The 5,770-nt window shown below is 36.2% G+C and overlaps 1 pseudogene; it reads right to left on the reverse strand.

The window, feature by feature from the left end:
• Positions 1-2,383: 2,383 nt before the first annotated feature.
• On the reverse strand, positions 2,384-2,734 carry LOC113896550 (annotated as a pseudogene).
• Positions 2,735-5,770: the final 3,036 nt, after the last annotated feature.

A 5,770-nucleotide genomic window follows, 5' to 3' on the forward strand; every position in this document is an offset into this window, starting at 1 on the left:
TAATCAATAACCAGTCCCAGGTGTCTAACACATTAACCCTCAGGAGAAAGACTTGCAACATGTCATCAGAGGAGGGCTGCTGGGAGACAGGGTTGCCTGCTGGGGATTGGATTCCTTTGGTTTCCCTGGGCATCACCATGTTCTGTCTGGCTGTACTTGAGTTGTACTGGTTTCTGAATTCTCCTGAATGCTCAGAAATACTACAGCCCATGACAGCAGTGGCAACTTCATGGGGAAAAATCCATTACAGGAGTGGCCCATTGTTGTTGGGCTCTCCTGGTGGCTCAGTGGTAAAATCGGCTTCCCTCATAGCTCAGTTGGTAAAGAATCCTCTGCAATGCAGGAGACCTGGGTTTGATTCCTGGTTTGGGAAGACCCCCTGGAGAAGGAAATGGTGATCCACTCCAGTATACTTGCCTGGAGAATCCCATGGACAGAGGAGCCTGGTGGGCTACAGTCCATGGGGTCGCAAGAGTAGGACATGACTTAGTGACTAAACCACCACCACAGGGGTAAAGAATCTGCCTGCCAAAGCAGGAGACGTGGGTTTGATCCCTAGGTTGAGAAGAACCCCTGGAGAAGAAAACAGCAACCCATTCTAGTATTTCTGCCTGGGAAATCGCATGGACATAGAAGCCTGGTGGACCGCAGTCCATGGGGCCACAAAAGATTCTAATACAACTTAGTGACTCAACAACAGCAACCCACTGTTATCACTCACTAGTCAAGAGACCCTGGGTGCTTTTTTGTCACATGTTGTCTTATCTGGTCACCCTGAAATAATGACCATAGGGTTACATACAGTATGATATGTGTATGTGTGTGTTTCTAAGCACGAGGTTCTGTTTTTCCCTTGCTAGTGGTTATTTTAATGGAAAAAAAAAAAAATTGTCTGACCTATACCTGGCTGCTAGCCAAGAATTAAATATAGCAATTTGTTACAGTAATATTCCTCCAGAGTCCTTCAGCAAGAACACAAACTATTTAAGTTATGCTTAAAGGTATATTTCATTTTTAAGTCTCATCTCTGGTACATGCCGTATCCTAAGCAGCTTTCTCTCCAGTAGCACAAGCAGTTTTCCTCAATAGCTTCTTTTCCTGCCTGGCATAGCTCCCTCCCGGGTGTTTACCATTTGAATGATCACATTTGATTTTGTAATACAATAGTTTTATCCAGAAAAAAACAAAAAACAAAACTGTACATAGGGAAAGGCTCCTCCTACCCTGGGAACCCCATTAAGACTTACTACTAATTTCTTGTGTTAGAAAAAAAAAAATATATATATATATATCTATCACAACTCAATTTCAAAACAATTTTTTCTGTTTCTTAAATGCATATCAATTTTAGTAAATTGTTCTTAATTTCCAAACAGATGTTTAAAATACTCTTTTAAGCAGTATTGCAATTTTCTGTGCTTTTCCTGTTTCCTATGCTAGGCTGTCATTTTTTTAATGAGTCCCACATATTGTACACATTGACAGTATTTGTGTTGTAGCAATCTTTTTAGTATTTTCAGTTGTGTGTTAGTTTCCTGTGAGTGCTGTAACAAATTGCTATAAACTGGGTGACTGAAAGCCATATAAACAGGGTGGGGGTGTAACATTCAAGAAAAACAACAACAACAACAGGTCCACTCAACAGTACTTCAAATCACATGATATTTTGAAATGTGTGTCCCTTCTATGTAGAATAATAGTTTAAGTTTCAAACCTCAAAGCAGCCTGTGAGTGTATCAGCATGGCCTAGGAATATGTAAATGATTTTCTGCTTTCGAGCATAAAGTATATATAGACACACAGAGAGACAAGATTTTTTCCTTTTGCAAACAGCATTGCTTTATGGCAGATTGCCAGAACTCAGAGAGACATGCTATCACGCTGTCAGGAGGCATTGTACCAATGAGGAAAGATAGCAGTTTCAGGTATTGTATAGACTAATTGTGGTGTAGGTACGCCAATTGATAAAAGAGCAGAAATTTTGGCATTACATCAATAAGCAGTATAATTAAGGTAACAGGTAGCATGCCATCTAATCAAGTTACTACAGTAATACCAATGTGTGTTAACTTTAACACTCTCTGAATACTAATTACTATTACTTTCAGATTTTTACAATACACAGTATATTTAACAGAATTTAACATATCTGGATAATTACTATTGTGCTAATAAATAAAAATAGTTATTATTAAAAAAAAAACCACACTGTAGCTAGTTTTTTTTTAAGTATTTTCCAGTTATGAATTATCATATGACTAGAGAATATAGATTCTCATTTTTTTTATACTAAGTATTTTATTGTATGTTGCCATCAGTGTATATAAAATAATTACCCTTGTGAAACAGAAAATTATGACTATTCAGAGAGGTAGACATTAAGGACTGACAAAAGTAGAAGTTTGTATAGTATGGCACGTTACAGAGAGGCTTTTGTACAGGCTTCAAATTTAGCTTTCCTTTGAATATTCACTGGTTTATGAAATGTGGTTTGCAAAACCTTGTCAAGATTCGTCTTACTACAAAAAGGAACAGACTTTCTGGGGCCTGAAGGGATTTGTACTTGAAGATACTCCAGTCAGCAGAGGGTCATGTTGAGCATTCTGCAGGCAAAACTGTTTCAAATCTGCAGCTGCCTGGGAAACCTTCACCCAATTGAGCCCGGCCTCCAGCCGGAGCTGTTGAACCACTTTTTTCATAGCCGCGATGCTGGATGAACCAGACATGGCCCACTGGAAAGGATGGCAGATCTGCGGGCCGTCGGCAGCTCTGCGGTGGGTCCGCTGGGCCAGTCCGCGGGGCTGGGGGTCTAGATTCTCATTTTTAAAGATGCTTTAATGTAAACATTGTATCCCCTAAATAGAGTTTGTATAAGTCTACCTTTATTATATAGAAATGCAAGTTAAAAAACAACAACAAGGTTTTATATTTGAAAAGACATCTAAAAATCTCCATTGAGTCATCTCTATTTGTCATCTCTATTTGTGTAATGGAATCGATGAACGATGAATTTCCTATGAAATATTATTATTGAAATATAAGTTATACTTGTCTAATTCTCACTTTTAATATATTCTACTGCTTTCAGATACTTAGAAAGGACTTAGATAATCAGTACCCATAATTCAAGTCACTCTCCCTATACGTACCCCTTCTCATGCTTTCATCTCTCCATCTTTCTGGTGTTTTCAACCATCTTGATACTTGATTTTTTTCTGTTTTCTCTAATTGTTTTTTTTTTCTTATCCCCATAGGCCAGCATTCATTTCTCTTGGTTCAGTCATGCCTGCTTCCTTACTCAATTGTTGGCACTCAAGTGCTGAGTTTTAAGTGTGTCAATGATGCTTTTACTGAATTTGACAGAATCAAAGGTCAATGAGATGTACATATGGAAGAAATCCCTACAATTTATAATACTATACATTGTACTTCTAGCTTTTAAATAAGACCCAAACCATTTCTGTTTGGCAACAATACTGACTACTGTTTAAAAAAAATGATGTTATTTACTAGACATCTATTAAAAACTGGAATTTTTTTTACACAAGCATTCCTTCTCACTTGAAATGCCATAAATACAAAGAAATGTAATTAAAATATATAAAGACTGAGTTTTGATTTCACATTTTTTTGATAAGTAAGCATTTTATATATTTAATTATTATCTATTATTATTATTATTTTTTTACTTTACAATATTGTATTGGTTTTGCCGTACATAACACATAACAATAGGTAGGTCAGGTATTGCAATAACAGCAATAAAAATAAGGCTAGAAAATAAGTGGCTTAGAAGGTCTAAAAAATGACTTCAAAAATCTAAAAAGAGCCTATTGCTAACTATATAGAGAAGGTTGATAATACAGGTGAAAAGAGTAAAACTTATGAAAATGAGAACATCAGCAAAATGGTGGAGTACAAAGCTCCAGACTATTTTTACTAGAGAAATAAAGGAGAGACTGGTGGCAAAAACTTTATAGGACCCTTGATAATCAGTGAAATGATCTACAGAAAACAAATTAATATCCAGAAAAGAAAAAGGAACATTCAAAGTGGTATGACATTATGTGACATTTTTACTTGTAATTTTCCTACCCTCAACCCACTGGCTCAATGTAGTTTGGCAAAAGCAGTGCCTCATCCCAGTTCCATTCTGTCAGCCAGAAAGAGCAGAGCAAATCAAACAAGCAACATTAGAAATTGTCCGGGTGTTGCCTGATTGGTCTCTATGTCAGCCAACTCAGAGATGAGATAGCTGAGGCAGCAGAGTTCAAATTTCAGGCGAGCAGGAACTGTGGGAAGCAGTGGTCATGGCTTGTGAAAACCACAAGGACACCACAAGAACTCAGATACCCATGAGAACAGACTACTGATGGAAGAGCACAGTAGAACAGGTGAGGCACCAAAAGAAGCTAGGATAAGACGCTTAGGGAAGCAAGATGCTTAAAATCAGTCATGCACATGGGGCAGTTGAGGACAGAAAAAATCATAATCAAAAGATCAGGGGAAAAGAAAAACATGATTCAAATTGCCTGAGAAGACCTTAAGCTTTCATAACAAGCTGAATAGTGAAGAGCTTCTCTGATGAGAATAAGTCTGAAAACCAAAATAAGCCACTTTTTCAAAATTTTCAAGATCTGCTTTTGGCAAAATCTGCCGCAATGTCCACAAAATATTGCAATATGTACAAATAAATAGGAAAATATGGCCTATTCAAAGGAACAAAATAAATCACTGAAAACTGTTCCTGAAGAAACATAGGCGTAGGATTTATTAGGGGAAAAAAAATTAAAACAATTGTGAATATGCTCAAAGTGGCAAAAGAAAACAGAACTATGGGATATGAGAAAATTATGAAGGAAATAAAAATATCAATACAGACAGATATTATCAAAACAGAATTTCTGGGGTTAAGAAATGCAATAATTGAGCTGAGACACTCATTACAAGTGTGCAACATGAGTTTCAAATAGGCAGAACACAGAATCAGCGAACATCATGAGGAATAAAAGAAAAAATAATAAAGAAAAGTGAGCATTAGGATCTTATAGGACACCATCAAGTGGATTAATATACATTAAGGAAGTCACAGAAGAAGAAAGGAAAGGAATTAGATTATTTAAAGAAACAATGGCCCAAAATTTCCAATTGAGAAAACATACAAAGTTCAAGAGTCTCGATAAACTCTGAAGAGGAGAAAACCAAAGAAATTCACACTGAGATATATTATAATCAAAATTTTGAAAGATAAAAAAAGAACCTTGAAGTCATCTAGAGAAAAGTGACTCATCACATACAAGGCATTCTTAAGCAGATTTATTAGTAGAAATTTAGCAAGCCAAAAGAAAGTGGTATGGTATTCAGGTATAGCTCATTTTATTGCACTTCACTTTATTATGCTTCACAGATACTGCTTTTTTTTTTTTTTTTTTCTTTTAATAAACTGAAGTTTGGGGCAAACATACATCAAGCAAGTCTATTGTCTTCATATTTCCAACATCAGTTTTTCACTTAATATCTTTGTCACATATTGGCAATTTTCACAATATATCCAACTTTCATATTATTCTTATATTTGTTGATTTATGATCAATGCTTTTTGATGTCACTATTATAATTGTTTAGGAGCACCATGAACCGTATAAAAGAGCAAATTTATAAAAGTGTGTGTTCTGACTGCTCTACTGACCAGCTATTCCCACATGGTCTCTCTCCTTGGCCTATCTATTGTCTGAGATGCAACAATATCAAAATTAGGCCAAATAATCAT

Source organism: Bos indicus x Bos taurus, chromosome 7 (assembly GCF_003369695.1).
Source record: "Bos indicus x Bos taurus breed Angus x Brahman F1 hybrid chromosome 7, Bos_hybrid_MaternalHap_v2.0, whole genome shotgun sequence".
Taxonomy (NCBI): Eukaryota; Metazoa; Chordata; class Mammalia; order Artiodactyla; family Bovidae; genus Bos; species Bos indicus x Bos taurus.